Source organism: Panthera tigris, chromosome A3 (assembly GCF_018350195.1).
Source record: "Panthera tigris isolate Pti1 chromosome A3, P.tigris_Pti1_mat1.1, whole genome shotgun sequence".
NCBI classification, from domain to species: Eukaryota; Metazoa; Chordata; class Mammalia; order Carnivora; family Felidae; genus Panthera; species Panthera tigris.
Window position 1 is genome coordinate 111,282,075 of NC_056662.1, and position 21,574 is coordinate 111,303,648.

At 35.1% G+C, this 21,574-nt stretch overlaps 1 pseudogene; it reads right to left on the reverse strand.

Moving 5' to 3' along the window:
- Positions 1-14,952: 14,952 nt before the first annotated feature.
- Positions 14,953-21,574, reverse strand: part of LOC122237118 — an 80,675-nt pseudogene continuing 74,053 nt past the window's right edge.

Genomic DNA, 21,574 nt, shown 5'->3' on the forward strand with positions numbered 1-21,574 from the left:
TTGCCAGTTAGGTGACCGTTGGAAAATTACTTAATGTCTCTCTGCCTCAATTTTCGTATTGATAAATATTTAAAAATTGGGTTGTTATTAAAGAAGTAACACTTCTAAAACATTGACTGTAGGTATTGGCACATGGTTTATGTGTTAAATATATAAAAAAGATAGGGATATAATGAAATAAATCCTTGATTGGGGTAATTGGTTTCCTTAAACAGGTAATAAACTGATTGACAACATTATTCACTTGTTATCCTGCCCTTATATGTTAATGCCTTTTGAAGTTGGGATCCTAATAAGAAAGGTTATTTGCTGAGATGGGGATCTGCAGGCTCATGTAGTGTAGGAAATCTTAAGGTACCAGGTTTTAACTTAGCCATGACTTGAAAGAAGAACAATCTGTCCACTAGTACAGCACAGACAAGCTGCTGTAATCACTTACTTGGAATACGTTTATTTTTCTCAGTTACTATTTCAGCCACAGACGTCTATGTTCTAACAGAGATAGCAGCATGGGCAGACAGCAAGAGAGAATACACACAATTTTCAATAAACATATAAGGAATTATACCCTCTCTTGGGATTTTTCTTCCCCTAATATGAATAAAAATACTCTCTCCTTTGGAATCACCACTGTTGTTCCATCAGGTATCTCTTAATGAAGTATAGGGTATGAAATTGACTGTTGCTTATTTGTTTTATACCTAGATGCTATTTCCATTATTACAGAAAACAGAGGGATATTTGAATTTGTTGAATGGCTCCCTTGCTCTCAAAGTTCATGGTTACTTGTGTTTCCTACTTGGCCTTGTTTGTTTTGTCGTTGTCACAGACAAAATAGCAAAATCAAAATTTGAATTAATGTATCTATATGTTTCATAGTTATGAAATATAATTACATACTACACATGGAGGTGTCTGGTTTGCAGTGTGTGTGCGTGTGTGTGTGTGTGTGTGTGTGTGTGTGTGTGTGTGTGTATAACTTACAACTGTGGATATTGTTCCATTGTTTACTTTTTATAATATATGATTGAGTGGGGCATTGATATTACAGTTTATAATTCACTTAGTCTTTCCTGGTATTGTGTTCAAATATTACAGAATATATATATAACTTGTAATTCAAATATCAAATATCTTTGCTGGATAAACTGATTATTCCATTTTAGATTGTGAGTTTCTTTGTTCCACTAACTTTGATATAAATATATGATTTCATATATGTTTCTATTTTTCTTAATTATAATGTATTTTTAGTGATAAGTCCATTTATCTGTCAGTCCACACTCACCTAATGACACTATTCTGATCATTGATGCTTCCTTTACCATAGATGGTTCCTCACAGACTACACGTGCCCCTGTGTTACTTACATCTTGTTGATTCTACACTTGTTTTTCTAAGCAAGGTATTGTTGAACAAATAAGCCAAATAGGTGGAGAAATTGCTTATGCCTATTATGTTTAACCTAGAATGAATGTGGCTGGAAGTCATTATCTTCTGAGTCCAAGTCCTCTGGCCTGGGGAGAAAAACTTGTATTACCTGAAAAATGTGGTTTGCCTGTGTTCCATTCTTTTGAAGTCAGTACCAATAGTCTATCAGAATGACACGCAAATATCAAAATACAAATCACCATTATCTGTCATATCATTTTTAAAAACTTTTTTATTACATTTCTTTATTTTTGAGAGGCAGAGACAGAGCATGAGTGGGGGAGGAGCAGAGAGAGAGACACACACAGAGTCCGAAGCAGGATCCAGGCTCTGAGCTGTCAGCCCAGAGCCCGGCGTGGGGCTCAAACCCACAAACCATGAGATCATGACCTGAGACAAAGTTGGACACTCGACCGACTGAGCCACCCAGGCGTCCCTATCTGTTATATAATTTTCTTAATTTTTCTATGTCAGTTTTATGTACATGTTTTTGGCTTATTTCAATGTGCCACAAAAAACATGGCATAAAACTTGTTGGTAGCAACAATCATCAGTACCAGACTAAACAATGTAAATACTAACAATGAAGAAATGTTGAGATTTGCTCAAGTCTGTTGTGAATGCATTATGAAGCTGTCTTTTTTAAAGTGACCATTCCAAATGACTTACATTATTTCCCATACAGTGGATACAGGCAATTATCTCTTTTCTAATTTTATTCCCTTCAAGAGGCCTTTTCTCCACCCTTCCACTTTCTTGGCTCTCTTCACCTTGTATGGATGGAATAGTATGTTTCTATTACCTTTGCAGTCTTTTTTACTCCTCTTAAAACTGAATTAAATTTGGTCTACTGTTCTAGACATGAAGTGTTGGCCCAACAGAGTTATTTAAGCTCAGTAAAGTACAGGGGTTTTTATTACTCCAGTTCAAGCTTTACACATGACAAGTTTGTCAAAAATGGAAACCCAGGATTATTTTTAAAAAAGGAAATGGTTCTTTTGTGTTTGTGACTTTGGGATAATGCATACGGTAGAATTGATAATCACCTACACCACTGACTCCTATGATCTCCCAGATCATCTAACAGCTGTTAATTAATCTTGGTATATTAGCTGTGTAAAAAGTTTACCATATATAATTTCTCTAATCTTAACCTTACATTAAATGTTTTATGCAATGTAAATATTGGAACTATTTAAAAACAAATTGTCTATTAAAAAGTACATGTTATAAAGTTATTTTAGTACAGACAGTGCAGTTTTTACCTTCACATCTATTACAAAGATGATTCATTACCTCAAATCTTGGTAGGAAAAATGGTTAGTAGTTTAGATTTTGGGTGGATGTCAGTTGTAGGTAACATTCTTAGGTTTAGCTTTGCTATCTGGAAAATCCAGAGAATCAGTGACAGCTGAAAATTCAATTTGCATTATGCATAAATCCATTCTAAAGCTGGAATATATTGAGGTACATATTTGTCAAAAAAGAAAAAATAGTGGTTATTACATGTGACAAATATTTTATTTTATATAATATTTTATGAGTTTTAGTTGTTTTATGTATTGTACTCAATTAAGATACAAAGGAGCAATTTCCATTCCAGAATATAAAAAGTAGGAATTGTTTTGACACGTATCTGTGCTGTATGTGTCAATACTTTCTTTCTTTTATTACAAAGAGTGTTTAATTGCATGGATATACCACAGTTTGTATCCATTCACCCAAGAAAGGATATTTAGATTGTGTCAAAACATTATGCTAAATGAAAGAAAACAGTTTCAAAATGTTCTTTAACATGAAATTCTGGGGGGAAAAAGTACTGTAGGGATAAGGAACAAGTTGATGGTTGCCTGATTAGTCTTGGGGGAGGTTTGATTTACAAATGGGCAGTCCAGTACAAGAGTTTTTTAGGGTGATAGAACTGTTATGCATCCTGATTGTAGTGGTGATTGCATAGATTTACGTATGTGTTAAAGTGCATAAAATTTAGCAGAAAATAAGGTCAACTTAAGTAAATTTAAAATCAATAACAAAAATCGTTCATTATATATAAAGAGGAGGAGTTGTTAGTAGATTTATAGATCTTTGCCAGTTCCATTTATTTTTATGTGATTTATTTAAATTTCAAATAAAATTTATTTTCAGAGTGCAGTTGTAATTATGTCCATAATTTTAAAAAGATAAAATATTTAAAAGTATAATAAAAAGGAAGAAAAAGCATGAGAGAACTCAGATAAAGCCACCTAAATGTTTAATATGCTTAGCACTAGTCCCCTTTTGCATATTTTGTTTAATTTAACACAGTTATACCATAAATATATTTCATATTCCTGAATGTTTTACTTATTATAGCAAAAACATTCCTTATAACATAAGCTTAGAGAAAAGATTATTTTATTGGCTGTACAAATGCCTTGGTCATTGCCTACTATTTACTGTATTGTTTTATGATCCTTTAGTATACTTAACCTCATAACATAATTTTAACATCATTTGCATAAGCCAGTTTATTTTAATATGCTTCAGATATTTTCCTTGAGAGATGTCCTAGCAGTAAAATTACCTTTCCAGTGAATAAGGCTCATCCTTGTCGTCCACAATTATCCTGAATTTAAAGTATATTTATTTGCAGAGAATATTTTAGAAAATATTCTATCACAATTATTTGTCACCATATGAAACTTTATGTTAATGTTGCTTTAACAGTACAATATTTTCCATTATAAATTGGCTACTTGTTATCACACTCCTTAGTTTAAGAAATCCTTGTGGGTTGCAATTCAGAATATCAGAATCTTCCCAATAATCCAGTTTTCACGAGAGAGGGGGAGTATAAGTTGGTGTCCTTAAGAGAACAATATACTTAAAGACCAAACATTTAGACATTTAACGTATGTCATATTATGTTTGCATATCTCTTCTTCCTATATCCCACCCTCAGTAAAAATGTAAAATTTCTTTAGTACAACATTCATGCCTTATACGTTTGGTGTTTTGTCTGATTCTAAAGCTAATATTCATTGTAAATATGAAATGAGTTAAATTAAATAAAAGCAAAGTGATATCCACATACATACTTAGACATCAGTGCTTGTTTCCAGCGACTTAACATTGGGTTTTTGAGTGACCAAACTAATGCTAATGAATTAATACAACATGCACAAACACATGTTGCTATTTCCAAAGGGGTTTTTAAAAACCAGTAATAATCATAAATCCCCATAGGATTATCGCTTCTTACCAAAAAGTAGTATTAGATGGAATCATAGCGGGGCGCCTGGGTGGCTCAGTCGGTTAAGCGACTTCGGCTCAGGTCATGATCTTGAGGTTTGTGAGTTCGAGCCCTGCGTCGGCCTCTGTGCTGACAGCTCGGAGCCTGGAGCCTGTTTCGGATTCTGTGTTTCCCTCTCTCTCTCTGCTTCTCCCCCACTTGTGCTCTGTCTCTCCCTCTATCAAAAACAAATTAAAAATGTAATAAAAAATTTAGGAGGAATCATAGCTATACTTATAATCTGTAAAATGTAAGAAAGAAAAAATTAAAAAGATGCTCAGAGCATCTCTAATGATGGTGGGAACTGGCTTTCTATCTTCGTAATGATGCTATAGGCAGCTTATTTTTTTTTAACTCCTTTGTTAGAGAAACAGGCAACATATTCTCTCCTTGAGAATGTGATCCCCGTGTATGTTCATAACTGCGTTCCCCTGACAGCTAAGTACTGTCTTCAGGTGTTGGAATGAATGCCTTCTGACAATGCATAACTCAGCACAGGTTTTCCAAGAAATCTTATAATTTTGAATATCTAGCTATTCACAGAATCCACAAACTACCTATGTTTAAAGAATATTATCCCTATGAGGGCTAGTTCTCATTTTTTAGACTACTTGGAAATAGGCAATAACAGAAACATGAAGGGGGTGATAGAATGTAATTACTTTTTCCAAGTAAGATCAAATAGAAGTTGTTTTTCTATATTCTTTTCAATTTATATCTTTATTCAGCAAATACAGATTTACCACCTAATATTTATCAGACTAAATAGTAAATGCAAATATATTTATCAAACTAGTAAATGCAAAATTAAATTTTAATTTATTTAAAAGTAATTGATTTTGAGAACAACATGTTGTATAAGAGTAGTGTTGCACAAAGCAAGGGCTTGTGACCCTTGACTGGGGCTTAGGATTTTTTGAAGGCTGTGTTCATCTCAATGTTCTGTCAAAGATGAAAGAAGAAAAATATGGGGAAGAGAGAGGCATATTTCAGGCAGAAGGAACATCACATGCGTAGTACGCAGATGTAAAACATGACAAAGAAGTTGGAATTGTGGGCAGCTCCAAACCTTGGAGGGACTCCTGTACCACAATTTTACCCTGAAAGAAATCCTAAAGGTACTTTGGGAAACATTTCATGGGAATGACATGATCCAATTTGCAACAATGCAAAGAATGGGCAATGTGTCTACCTGTGGGGCTGGAATGTGGGGATTCAGTCAGAACCAGGAGATACAGGAGACTCTTTCCTTATGTCCTATGAGAAATTCCAGGAGTCTGGACTAAGAGACTAGCAGAGGAAATGTATAAAACACATGTGATTATGTCCATCAACTGACGAATGGATAAAGAAATTGTGGTTTATATACACAATGGAATACTACGTGGCAATGAGAAAGAATGAAATATGGCCCTTTGTAGCAAGTGGATGGAACTGGAGAGTGTTATGTTAAGTGAAATAAGTCATAAGAGAAAGACAGATACCGTATGGTTTCACTCTTATGTGGATCCTGACAAACTTAACAGAAGTCCATGGGGGAGGGGAAGGAAAAAAAGGTTAGAGAGGGAGAGTGCCAAAGCATAAGAGACTCTTAAAAACTGAGAACTGAGGGTTGATGGGGGTTGGAAAGGAGAGGAGGGTGGGTGATGGGTATTGAGGAGGGCACCTTTTGGGATGAGCACTAGGTGTTATATGGAAACCAATTTGACAATAAATTTCATATTAAAAAAATAAAACACACGTGATTCAAGAGATTGAAGCTGTTGGTTGTTGATTGTAGAATCAAGAATATTTGATGGCCTATTAGAAGGGGCATAGTGGGGTTCAGTACTGTTAAGGGTACAAGCACAAATTTGCCTTAAGTGACTACATCTAGTTTAGGATGTCATTTAAAAAACTAAACATGTAAAAAGGCTAGACTTGTTACTTTATTTTGTTTGTTTGATTTGTTTCTATTTTGAATAGGAGACATGAAGGTGGCTATATCTGGCAGGCTTCTAGAGCTATAGATCTGGATTACAAAAGAGATCGGTTTACTGTTGATTAGCAAACATGTACTTGAAGTGAGAATAGGGTTGTTTGGAGAAATTGTGGATTCAGAAGAGCACAGGGCTGAGGAGAGAAGCAAAAAGGCAGGGGGAAAGGTAGAGAAACTGAAGAATATCTAGAAAAATTAGGAAAGAACATAAAGCGGTGTCACAAAGCCCAGAGGAGGAAGAAATATAATGTCTGGTGGAAAAAAAATGAATGCGTTAAAGATTGAGGTAACGGTTGCTAAGTGTGCTGATTTAGCCTGTCTGAGGGAGTAGGCATGGACTGGGGTCACTTATAAGGGCCAGATGTTACTTACGAATGTATATAATCTACCCAGATGGTGGTGGTTTCAGTCTTTACAGATGGTAGCCAGAAGTGACTGTATAACAGTGTTTCAGATTATAGATAGATATAGATAGATATGGATATAGATATAGATGTAGATGTAGATATAGATACACACACACACACACACACATCTATATCTATATTCATTCAAGCCTATATAAAATCAAGCCCATACATACACAGGCTAGCAGAAACTCCAGAATCTCTGTATAAAGGAAGCTTATAGATACCATTCCAGTTGAAACACAAGGAAAAGAAACATGTCTTGAGGTTGTATTTCCATAACCAGTACTTGGCTTTTACTTGGAGATTGATTTTTAGGGGTAACTGTATGGAGGGTTGGATGATGGTGGTTGTGGTGGTAGGTTTATACTACCTGACTGCCACGACTCAGCTCTTGATACCGTATTAGATATGCGGAATCGTATGTAGATTACCCTTCAGGCTCTCCCTTGGCAATCTAAAGTAGGCTTTACTGAGGATGAAATGATTTTCCATTCCAGGTATGTTTCTCCCTTCCAGGTATGATAACCCGCTTGGATATAGTGTTCTCTAGAAAGCAAATGCTACATGTGATGCTCTTTTGAAATATTTTGCAATGCCATTAATCACTACTTTCTATAATCAAAGCCCGATGTAATTATGATTTTTCTAAAAGCCAAACGGTTGGCAAAGGTGAAGAAATGTGTTACCGAGTTTTAAAACGGTACATTTGGATCTCTGGAGCTTAGAGCACCTCGCATTTGCTGACAGAAAAGTGTTGTTCAAACTCACAAAGGAGTTTGAACTGAAGCCAAGCGTATGCATTTAAAAAGTTTATTCTAGTCCTACTCTAGACTCTTTCAATAAAGCAATGCTATTTGTTCCACTCAATTGTCATATCTTAACATAGCTGACACTGCTGAGGTATTTCAAAGTTGACATCACTGCTATAATTTCTGCAAAAGTTTCATGTCTAATTGAAATATGAGGATCTTTAGAAACAGAAAACCATTCTTCCTTATCTTAAAAAAAATGTTTATATCTGCAAATGACCTCTCAAAGGAAGCCTTCTCAAACGTTATCTTTTTATGAGCAAAGAGAGTAAAATCACTTCATCCAAGTGTAAGTTGTGTGAATATGAAAATTCTCATTATAAAAATTTGCTAGGGCCCTTTTATTTAGCTCAATAGCACTCAAATGGCTATAGTGATAAACTTCAAAGTTGGAAGTAGTGGAATATTCTTCCATTTAACATTATGCCAATGCTAAGGAAAATTGCTGCCATATTTTCTAAGTTATTAACCTTTACATTGAGATATATTTTCGATGCACAGAGAAAAATTTCCTCCTTTATGTTAATATGAGCTTAAGGTAGAGAGACTAATCAAATAAATAAATGGAAATTAGGCCATACAGAACTGCTTTATGTTATCCTTTCTACATTTGCGTCTAAGATACGTATTGGAACAATAGTTGTAAAAACGTTGGAATGTCTTATTGATCACAAGAACGGCATTTTATTATATCAGTAAAAGAGAAGATATGAGTTAAAGATTATGCCTTTTTCTTAAAAGTGGGCTGTGGGATCCTGTTGTTTTTACCACTCCTCAGAAATCTTTATCTCTGCCTGAATTCCTTCATCCAAACCCCCTGTTCCTTCACTGTAGTTCCAGCCAATTTCCTGACAAATGTAATCAAAAACTCTTTTATCCATTCATTTCCCTTCTGCTTTACAGCATTCGCCATAGTAATGCATGCCTAAATGGCCCAAATTCCCTCTTTTAATTTTTTTCACGACTGAGTCTTCCACAAATGGTTCCATCACTTAACTTCCCCCAAAAGCATTGCTCACAGTTATCGAGGTACGCTTGAGTACTTCTTACCCTACTAGATAGAACACTTTTTCAGCTACACTCTGAGCTCACTCAGTGTATACGTTTGTCCTCCCTAAAACCTGCCTTTGTAAATAATTTAGCCCAGACTTTCCTTTGAGAGTTCTTCATCCTATTTACATTTACTGTAACAGTGGAACACGCATTTAGAGTAAGACATCCAGGACATAAAAGTGAGTTTTGCTACTAACGTTTTCTGGTCATGTGACTTGTTTCTCTGAAGCTCAGTTTTTGCATTTGTGTCATAGAACCAATAATAACATTCACTACAGAGTAATGTTGTCAATATTAAATTACATAAATATAAAACACTTAGCTAAGTGTCTGATGCATTGGAACAATTGAATAGGTATTAACGGTTATCATTCTCATTATTCCTATTACTTTGATTTCTTAATACATCTCCAGGTAATGTACAATAAAGTGAGATGCAGTGAAACAAGTATGAGATTTGAAGTTAAACAGATCTGTGTTAATGTGACTGATAACTTATTAACTATGCGACTTTAAGTGTCTTACCCTCTTTAAGAACTATAGTGATGGGGGTGTCTGGGTGGCTCAGTCAGTTGAAAATCTGACTTCAGCTCATGTCATGAACTCACTCACAGTTCTTGGGTTCAAGCCCCATGTCGGTCTCTGTGCTGACATCTCAAAGCCTGGAGCCTGCTTTGGATTCTGTGTCTCCTTCCTCTCTGTTCCTCCCCCACTTGCATTCTCTGTCTCTCTCAAAAAAAAAAAAAAAAAAAAAAAAACCCTGTAGTGATGGTTAAACATCTGTATACAGCAGCAGACATAAAATTTGTTCTATCAAATGCCTGTTGAATAACTAAATGGGTGACATACATTTGTGTATGTACATCGTAGTATTGGTCTTACCAGTTTAAGAAAATATCTTCATTAAATCACTCAGCAAAGATTTATTTATCACATATGAAAAGCATACTGTGCTAGGCTCTAGAAATAATTTCTAAAGGCCTGGTAAAGATCATTACTTATTTCTGTGGTACATAATATAACACTGCTTACCATTAATTTGGTTAATAATTCTTGGGAAGCAGGAGCAGGTATCTCTGCTCAAGCCTAAACTATATATACATCTCGTATGTCTGGAAAACAGATGAGGCAAGCCTTCCCAAATTGACTTCCACAACACCGTTTTCCCCTCATCATCCTTCTAGTCACCTGAGACAGTGATAGGTGTGGCGGTAAGAACAATACAGTCTGAAGTAAGATATTTAGGAGAAGGCATTCAGGGTCAGCAATGAGAATGCCCACAGGATGGACTTTGAAATAAGGCCCAGGGAAACAGTGGCTTTGGAGGTAAGTGGGGTGGCTGGAAAATATCCATAATTCAGACAGAGCACCAGGGAACAGGCACTGGGCACAGCTTTGCGGCCTTAGTGGGGACATAGAGAATTTCGAATACTCAAGAAATAATGATTGAGAAAAACCCAGCCAGGTAACCTAGAAAAAAAATTCCCCCATCGAAACTGTTAGTAAGAAGAAAAAATTATTTAGGGCTTACATATTAGTCACTCAATGACAACTGTGAAAACAGTAATAGTTTATTTTAATGTTTATGCTATCAAGCGTGCATTTCAAAATTAAGTTCTCATTACTTACTGACTTCTCAAGGGGTAGTATTTAAATGAATTTTATAAAGTCAATAGAATATGCATTATAACCATTTAAACACTAATTGCAATAATAAATTTTCTCTGTGTCCTTAGATATATGATCCCTTCAATAGTTTTTAATATTTTTCCCAAACCATGTAGTGATAAAATGACCCATAAACAAGAAGTGGCAATACATTTGATTGTATAAGGTGCTACCTTGAAACTAGCTTATAAAAGTTAATGGTCAATAAAACTTTTTTTCAGTTCATAAAATGTGTTTATTTAACTTGGTCTTGAAGTATCTGACAATTAGAAGCATGCTATTATCATATTGGAATAAAATCCAATTAAATTACAAAGCCATCCCTTCTTCCGGAAATCCTCAGAGAAACAAGAAACAATTCTTGAATAGAGGTTACATCCAGATTTTAAAGAACATATTTGCAGTAGAATCATGGTGAGAATATGATGGATAAGAATTAATTGGAGAAGCAAACTGAAACATTGTAGTATTATTTCCAAAAACAGATACAATGATTGACACGTGCCCATGAACTTTCCAAAGGAAAATAGATGGAGATCTCTTGCCGCTTGACATTAAAATTCCAATAGCAAATGTCTCTGGCTATATCACAAGCTGAGTAATTATATTTGGTTCACAGCATAAGCATTTGATGATTTTATGCTTCTCAGTATGCCCTGCTTTTATAATTTCACCAAGGATTGCATGTAAAAAACACTAATATTAAATGCTAAAAATCAATGCAAGTCGGGGGAGGGAGAGAAGGTGACCAAATAAAACAGACAAGACTAGATACACCTAAGAAAGACAGGCAGAGGGAGAGAGAGAGAGATGTTGTTAATCATAAACACGTAAGCCTTGACCTTGAATGATCTTTGAATTCTATATAAAGGTTTACACCTATTTCAGAGGGAAAAAAATCCTCTAGTGTGGGCTTTGGGCTCAATGATTTCTATGATTTGTATGCCCACAGGTAGTGAAAAGGAGAGGGGAATAAATCTGCTGCACTGATAAGTGATGGGTGGGCCGATGGCCAGTGTTATATTCTATCTTTTCACAAAATCCTTGCCTAACTTGACGGGACAAAATATATGGGTCCATGTTCTCTTGGAATCTCTTTGATTCCGTAAGTTTGGTATTGACTGCTAGGCATGAAGCTTAATGATTCCTGCTAACTTACTAATTCAGCATCAAAAAGAAAGTATGGCCAAATCGTTTTTACTCATTTACTCATTTTAATCAGTATCGCTAGTTTGTTTTAATGTACAATGCTGAAAAAATGGCTTTTAGAACTGGGGGGCTAAGAGTAAGGAACATGATTCAGACAAATGAGTATACCAGAAAAACTTGAGGACGTCATCCATGAGCTTCAAGCCTTGAATACATACTCAAGAGAAAGTGCCCAGCAGTTGGTATTTATCATTAATTGCTAATAATGGTACAGCCGGATCTACTAGAGAAACTGATGCTGTCATCCTAACTACAAAGGGTTAGGTTGTGGGCAAGTGCTTAAACTGGAAGTCACAATCTGCAAGCTGGACACAGATTGCTAAGGGGTAAATTCTGCCTGATAGAGGTGTTGCACACAGAGTGGCATCCCATTAACACTCTCTTTTGGATGCTCAGTCAGCAAGGAAAGTAGGCCACTGTGTCTCATTGTATTATTCTTAGCACATTACATTTTCTGGAATAACTAGGATGAGAGAATGATGTAATTTGTGATCTAACTCCCCTTTGCTCTCATTCTTGTGGGTTCTTGCAGTAAACCACCATTGGGGAGGATAATCTTTGTAACCCTAGAAACATTAAAGCATTTGATCTCTTATAGGAGACAAGTACAGAAATGTTAAGCACCCCGATGCAGAAACTGCTATAGTATTAAAGGCTATTGCAAAAACTGTTAGTAGAATTTGGGGTTGAATTTAAAGCAGTTTTCTTAAATGAAGTTCTAATGAACAATGTATTTTAATTTTGAAAAGAAGTTTACTGTATAGAACTCTATATACAGATGTGATTTCATTTGATCCTCAAAACAGTGCCAGTAAAGAAATAGGTATTATGTTTAATAATACCTATTTAACCCTGCAGAGATTAAAAGATTTATTTTACATATTTTATTAGAAGGGATCAGCAGAGTTAGCACTGGCACACTGGTGTTCTGAATCTAATCCCACTTATGTATACATGGGCATACTATACACTGACTTAAAATGGGTCTCGTCAAGTGGTGCCATCCACTTAAATGTCTACTCATAAATGATTCACCATGACAATGGACATTGCCATATAACTGATAGGAGTTAGAAGCCCTGGTAAAGCCATATATAGCATCAAGAGGTTTTGATTTTAATTTGTAAATCAAATCTGCAAGGCTATTATGGGATGACTGAAATTCCATTTGACTTGCAGTGTTCCAATTTAAACCAAGAACTGGACTATCGTGTCATGCAAAGTGAACAGAGATATATTTGATGCATTCACACCACCTCTATACACCCGTTGATTTTAATCCCGTGGCTCTCCTCTTGATGCAAGAACAAGGAAAAGAACAGCAGTGGGTAACACCACAGGAGTGCTAATTACACCAGGCTTTGTCCTAAGCGCTTTATGTATACTGACTTTAAACCTCACACCACTGTTGTAAAGGAGCAATTATTATCCCCTTCTGTAGACTATTAAACGGAACCATGAGGAATAGAAGAACTTGTTAAAGGTTGCATAGCAGGTCAGCAGCAGAGTTGGGTTTTGCCTCTGACTCTGGACTGCATGCATTTAAAGAGGAAAGTGGACCACCTCTCATAAAAGTGATTACTTAATGGAAGGGAACCAACAAAGGACTTTGGAGTCACACAGAATGGTTAGATCTCTGACTCCATCGCTGTCCAGCTAATGGTGTTACTCTGAACAAGATGTTTCCTCAGGCTCAAGTAAGAAGGCACAAGTGAAGCCTACTTCATTACATATTAGGTAGTGACTAAATGGTAATTATAGAAGATGAGCAGAAATTACACTTTTCAAATAACTTACTCAAAGTCATTAATGAAAAAAAAATGTCTAAAGGGGTTGGATGGCTAGTTTTCTATAATTCAGGAGCAGGAGAAGAAGCCACACCTCTCAACTCTGTTCAGGGTTCTTTGAACCACAAAGGAGGAAATAAAGGACTCTTATCTAACTTACAATTTTTTTTTTCAGTTTAAAAAGTTAACTTTGAAGTGTCTTCAATTCTTTTCATCTGTTTAAAGACATATCTACTGAAAGTGTTATCAGACCATCCTCTCAATGTTGGATATATGTCACAATTAAATACACATAACTGTAAAAATGTTCCCCCTCTTCTCAAATACTGAAATACAATTAATGAATCATCTTGGAAAAAGAAAAATAAAAGTAGCAAGCATAGTCCTATCTGTGTCCTCAAACCGATCGAATCAGAGGAATCATTTGTCTTGCTTCTTAGAACTAGGATGTCTGCTTATTTATGTATTTGACAGCGGCTGTAGATTGAAGTAAGAGGTCAGGGGAACCACAAAATATTAAAAAAATAAAATCAAACCCAAGCAAATCCAAAGAAAACTTTGAAAGCCAGGGAACCTGCAACCTTGGCTCACTTGTCCATTAGCAAAATCCCTGAGCCAATCACTTGGTACATTTTAATCAAGACAATGAAAATACAAGCTGTCAAGGAAATCATGCTGGTCTTAATGAACAGTTCTCAAAGAAAGCAATCCTTGCTACCTGCATTGGTAGGACAGGACAAAAATGGACCCTGTCATATTTCATTGTTTTTGTACACGTACGATGTGTGCTCAATGAGAATGCAAGATTTAAAGGGAGGAGTTTTAAAAATCTTTTCGGGGTACCTAGCATATGACTGAACACAGTTATAAAAACAGTAAAAGACTCACAGCTGAACTGAATTGAAATGTGGCTCCTAAGACCATTAACAACAAACAAAGGTAAAGGGATTTATTCATTTGATAGTATAGAGTCACTGTCTTATAGTAGTGAGATCTACAGATAGATTAAAGAAATGTACAGAGTTATAAAGATTGCATGTAGTGATGATCCGTCTTCATGAAAAATGACAGAATTCTCCCTCCATGTAGCACATGATGAAAACACTTTAATTCACCATTCTTTCATTTTTTTAAATTTGAATAATGGATGTCACCTGAAAACAAGCCTCGACCACCTGTGTAATTTTTTTTTCTTATTAATGCAGTATTTATTTGTCTTCCCTCTGTCAGACCCCGAGCCAACCACTTTCTCCAGGTTGTCTGAGGTTTAGGAAAAGAAAGCTACAGGGTAGATGAAACATGGGAGAAAGCCATATATGAGGTGGAGAAGGCTCCTTCACATGGTGAAGAGTTTCAGAAAGGCCACCATCAGGCAAAAGAGTCCCATGGCCTCCAAGAGGGCAAAGCCTGAAAAAGAGCTATTGCTTCAGAGAGGGGTTCCTGGCATAACCAATGATGAGGCTCCCAAACACAGTCCCAATTCCAATACTCCTACTGTGGCAGCCTAAAGCCCCAATGAACTTGGCTGCTGTGTTGATGTCTATTGAAACGCCACTGGTTCAGAAGCTGCAGCTAGGCATAAGTCAGGTCAAGGGATTTGGGGCTGTCAAGTTGCTGATGCTCTCATCTGTCAGTTTCTCTGATGGTTTTAGATAGTGATCAGCTCAACAGCTGAGAGGTGCTACTGACCAATAAGGGGGTGGGAACAGACTTCCTACAGGGGTACACTTTTGGGAGATGAGGGGCTATGATGGGACAGCTGCTCCCAGCGCAGAGAAGACAGACCTATACTTAATCTTTTTCAAGATGTCCCAGCTCTGAAGTTACAGCAGCAGAAACTGAACATTTAGCCTGGAAAGAAAGGAATTGATATTTAGCAGTCCAAGATACCAACAGTGTTTTGACGATGTTTTCTTTAACAGCATAGTATCTGAGACTCATGATAGTATACAAAATGAGCAAACGAAAGAAAGCTAGACAATTTTTTTAATGTAACAAGACTGTGTGTAATGAGCACCAAAAGTGACAGTACAGACAAGGGCTGTGGGAGCTCAGAGAAAGAACAACAGCAAGGGCTGCCCTGGGGCGGGGATACCCCGTCTCAGAAACTTGGTCCTTGCTAAGAACTCACACTGCCTCACTGTCCCCTGCAGAGCCTCTCAGAGAATTCTTTGGATTTCACTTGGATATATATGAAATAGATAAAATTACAACAGTGAACAGATTATGGATATTTTCTTTACTTGTCTTTACTTATCTACATGCCAAGCTGAACAAAAGACAAAGTAAATGAGACGTGCAAAGAAAGACTGAGGAAAAAAATGCAAATAACTTAGAAATAAATACACATAATTGTGATCATAAGCTTCTACTTTCTACCTCTACTTTTCTTCTTTTTCACCTGTGTCTTGCTATACTTTTGTTTATCCTCTTAAACCAGCTTCAATCTTTTCCAGAATGTGGCATAGCATACATTTAAAATAAGAAAACACACATCATCAAAGACCACTGTATTGAAAAAATATACTATTCTACGTGTTGGTGTTTCTCAAGCTTAATTTAACTCCTAGAGCTCTATTAATGCACATCTACCCACATCCATTTGTAGTGCTTTCAGGGATGCAAGTGCATATGCAGATAAGTGCACTTATAAATTCACAGCTCAATAAATTTGTATAAAACAAACATTTCTATTAACAGCACCAACATCAAGAAAAGAGAAATTACCAGAATCCGGAGAAGCTCTCCTGTTCTACCTTTCTGTTTCTGCTTTAACGATGGTACCCCCTGTCCTGACTTTTATCACCATAGTACAAGATGGTCTTTTTTTATATATTATAAAAATGGGATCATACCATGTGTATTTTTCTGTGTTTTTTGTCCAAATTTGTGTCCATATAATCATATTTGTGTTACTCATTGTATAAACTTAAATTCATAAATTCCCTGGATAAATGACCATTCAGATCATTTGCCAATTTTTTAATTGGGTTATTTGTCTTTTTGTTGTTGAACTATAAGAGTTCTTTATATATTCTAGATACAAGTCCCTTATCTACCAATCTATGGGCTGTCTTTTAGCTTTTTTTAAAATTCCAATATAATTAACATACAGTGTTATATTACTTTCAGGTGTACAATATAGTGATTCAATATTTCTATATATTACTCAGTGCTCATCATAATAAATGTACTCTTAATTCCCTTCATTCTCTTTCATCACTTCCCCACCACCTCCCCTCTGGTAACCCACCAGTTTCTGTCTTTTACCTTTCTTGATGGTGTCCTTTGTAGCAAAACATTTTTAATTTTGATCTTTAAGTTATGCATTTTTAAGTTATTTTTTTCTCTTGTTACTCAAGCTTTAGTGATATATCTAAGTACTCTTTTGCTAAATCCAAGGTTACAAAGATTTACCCTCATATTTTCTTCTAAGAGTTTTATAGTTTTAGTTTTTACATTTAGGTTTTTTATTCAAGTTAATTTTGCCTGTGAAGTGAAGGTCCAACTTCCTTCCTTTGCGTGTGGCTATCTTGTCATCTCTATGTCATTTGTTGAGAATACTATTCTTTCCCTACTTTTGATGGTTTTGTCACTGTTGTCAAAAATAAGTTGACCATAGATGTATGGATTTAAATACAGACTTTCAACTGTATTCCATAGATCTATATGTCTATCCTTAAGCAAGTACTGTAATGCCTTGGTTTTTGTTCCTGTAAAGTATGCTTTGAAATCAGGATGTTTAAGTTGTCTTACTTTGTTCTTTTTCAGGATCATTTTGGCTATTCTGGGTCCTTTGTACTTCCATACAAATCTTAGAATCATCTGTTAATTTATACAAAGAACTCAGGTGAAATTTTGATAGAGATCTCAATGAACCTATAGATCAGTTTGGGGAGTTTTGCCATTCAACAATGTTAAGCCTTTTAATCCATGAATATAGCATGTTTTTCTATTCATTTAGATCTTTCTAGATTTATTGAACAAAGTTTTGTAGTTTCCAGAGTACAAACTTTGCACTTCTTTTGTTAAATGTATACCTAAGTATTTCATTCTTTTTTACACTTCATAAATGGTATTGTTTTCTAAATTTAATTTTTATATTTTTATTGCAAGTATATAAAATATAATTGAGCCTTATATAATGATCTTATATCCTGAAACATTGCCAAAATGATTTATTAGTTTTAACAGTTATTTATTGGATTCCTTTCTATATATATAAGATCATATCATCTGGAAATAGAAATATTTTTATTTATTCCTTTCCCATCTGGAGACCTTTTATTTATTTTTCTTGCCTAGTTTCCCTGGCTAGAATCTCATGTACAGTGTTGAATACAAGTGGCAAGAGTGTTCCTAATTTTAGTCATTCACCATTAAGTATGATGTTACCTGTGGAATTTGAGTAGGTAACACTTACAAAGTTGGGGAAGTGTCTTGTATTCTTTTTTTTAATGTGTTTTTTCATGAAAGAATGTTGGATTTCATAAAATGTTTTTTCTGTGTCTATTAAGATGATCATAGGAGTTTTGCTTTTTCTTTCTGTAGACATGATGTATTACATCAGTTGATTTTTGGATGTTAAAACTAATTGCATTCCTGGGATATGTACCACTTGGTCATGGTGTATAATTATTATTTTTGTGTGCTTCTGGATGTGGTTTGCTAATTTTCCTGAGGATTTTTACATCCATAAGAGATACTAGTACACACTTTTGTTATTTCAAGGTGTCCTTGTCTAGTTTTGATATGACAGTGGTACTGGCGCTATAAAAATAAGTTGGAAAATGTACCTCTCCCTTATCTACTTTGGAAGAGCTTGTGAAAAATCAGTATTAATTGGCAATTAATTTAGAATCATTAATGTTTTACAAGATAGAGGTTAGGAAGTACTGTTTCTGATAAGCTAGTTTCTAGACAGAATAACATAACAATCTAATATTTTTTTCTTTTTATCTTGAGATTCCTTTTGATTTTCTTAAACACTTTTGGAGAAATGACTTTGCAGATAGTAGCCAGAATTAATTTTATTTTATTTTCAGTTACAATTTCCTGATGCCTAGTGATATGGAATGTTGAAGTAGGCTAGAAACAATTTGCTCAACACTGATGAGGACTTAATAACCAGGTATTAGCTCTGAAGTTAGTTAAGTAATTTGATAGGTTTTAATTGATGCTGTCATTTGGTTGCTGTTTCTCTGTTTTTTGTTTGTTTGTTTTGTTTTGTTTTTTTGTTTGTTTGGTTTTTTGTTTGTAGTTTTTTTGGTTTAGGATATAAGGCAAGGTTACAATGAACTGGTCACAGTGTCCTTTAGAAGAAGATATCCAGAAACATAGTAGTAACACAACTTGGGTTGCATTATGAATACAGGAAGGGAAAGTGCACACCATGAGGAAGAATGGAGCATCTCATTATCCTCATGGAGGATCTTACAAAGAACTTATTACAATATTTGGGCTTTGAGTAGGTGTTTTACAAGAACATTCAATCAAGTGAGGCTTTGGTCTAAATTAGATGCTCTCAGGAACTGTAAATAGTTCTATAATTGAGTGAAAACCTATCTCATTTAGAAAGGGAGAAGACCAGAGTAAAGAGTAAAGCTAAATCTGGGATAGGGTGATGTTAGATATTTTAGGGTTGGCACAGTGATGTTTTTCTTTTCATCCACATCATGAGTTGTTCGTGTTTTTGTATCACTTCATTACAGTCACAGAGTAATGCGCTCTAGCTGTTGGTCAGGTCAGCTCCTAACAATATCAAGGCCTACCTGTCAGAGTCCAGCAAGTCCTGAATTTTTAGGGGCTAATTTTCCTTTCCTCATGGATGAACTATATAATAAAAAGCACATAGTCATAATAAATAGCACATTAAAATAAAATCAAAGAACCATGGTGATATAATTAAATTTACAACATTACATTTTGTACATTAAAACAAAGCAACTCTTCTATGCTATTTTTTTCCCTTGCTGTTGTCCACAATATAAAGATATATAAAGTACTGTATGATCTAGCAGAGAATGCTGGGGGGAAATTTTATAGTAAGATTGTGACTAGATCTCATGTTTGAACAATCAATACAATCCAAAGTGTGGTCTAATGATCACAGCCCCTCATGAAAAACAATTTATCATTGAAAAGTAATAGCTTTCTAATAATGTGACAAATATTATTCCTAAATCTCAAAGTCAGCAATAAAGTTTGAGGTCCTCTATTTATATTCTAATCTTTCACTAGGTTCTACACTATCAATTTACTAAGTTTCATGTTAACCTTGGAGAGTTAAAGGATGCTCTTTGGAGTAAATCAGCTGTTTGTCCTTCAGAACAGTGAATTCAAGTGAAATACAAACCCATGAGAAGACCTACTTTTAAAACAGAACCACTGCATTGTAATTTGCATATTCCTTTATTTTTTTAAAGAAATTTGCTTATTTCCATTCATATTATTTTATTAAAGTAACCTGACATCACCATTACTGATGAATTTGTATCACTGGTGAAAAACATATATATGCCAGTGTAGGCTTAGACTTCAGTTCACTTCAAAAAATAGTTCTACATGCAAGTTACACAACAACGTGTGTAATGAAGCAGATCCATGTTGTTGAAATGATGTCAGAATAGCCTGAGCATTGTTTTCCCTCACTAAAGTTGCATTGGATAACATATATGTTTTGCACACTAAATAACACTAAAAGACTGCTTAATAGTATCAGTTTACATTGTCAAATTCATTCTAAATAATACATAAAATTAATTAAAAATTTTATTAACATTTTTAAAAGTATAAGTACATGTATGTGAGCTAATGTTACTAAGCCAATATCCCATAATATGTATGTTTTGTAATATTAATTCTCTTAGAGCAAATACCTCTGCTTTACCCTTACTTATGTAAGGTTGACTTAGCTATTAATAAATTATTCTTCCATATAAGTTGTAGATACATTATGTTAGGTTTATATCTCAAATTGGAAATGTCACTGGAGGACAATGAGTCATCCAGGATAACTGACTGATTTATAATGGTTAGCCATTTCTTCTAAAAACAGGGAATGTTTCTGGAAAAATTAAGATCTTCTTTTACTTCCTTAATTATTTCTACAGTTTTTTTTCCATATGGTACACTAGATAAATTACCATATAAATTGAAGTTTTTGTTGTGAGTGTGATGGTGTCCTATTTTGAATTTTCTAGTTGGTGCAAAGAATATGAAGGGTCTAGGATTTTTACCCAGTATACAAGCTAACAAGTTAGCCTACCACACTTTAATGGATGCCCGCAGGAAAAACCTGACTCTTGGTTCAGAGACCAAGGGTAATTTATTACTCACAGCAATAACATTAGCCAGAATATTAGTTTTTTGCCCCGGTTCTCTGAGCTCCAATTACCATGGGGAAATGAGAAGAGGACCAGAGGAAGGAACTTTGAGGACAGAGAACGCACACCTTTTATAATGGAAAATAAACAAGTCTGTCCTATTCTAAGTACAAATATCCTTGAAAAGATAGCCTAGAACAAAGGCAGCCTTGCCTTTGCCCACAATATAGATGAGAGAGCCATAGAGAGGCGCCTCTGTTTATTTGGTTATTTCTGCAGTACACAAATATTACTGGTTCTCAAAGGTTGATTGTGTGTCCAGGCAACTTACAAGACTCTCATTTGTTCCTATAGTTTGCTGATTCTGTTGTTTGCTTTCCCTTAGGTAGATGATTAAACATCTATATATACCGACAATTGTATGCTTTCTTTTCTAGTCCTTTGCAACTCTTCATTCATTTTCCCTCTTTTAACATTAGGCAGAACTTCCAGGGGTCTATTAAATGTGGCTTTGTCACTGATCTTAAAAAAAAAATCTACAGGTGTCTAAAATTTCTCTGTCAGATATAATGTTTGTTATTGGGTTTCTTGTACCATTTTTATTAAGTTAAGGAAGTTTTCTTCCAGCCTTCA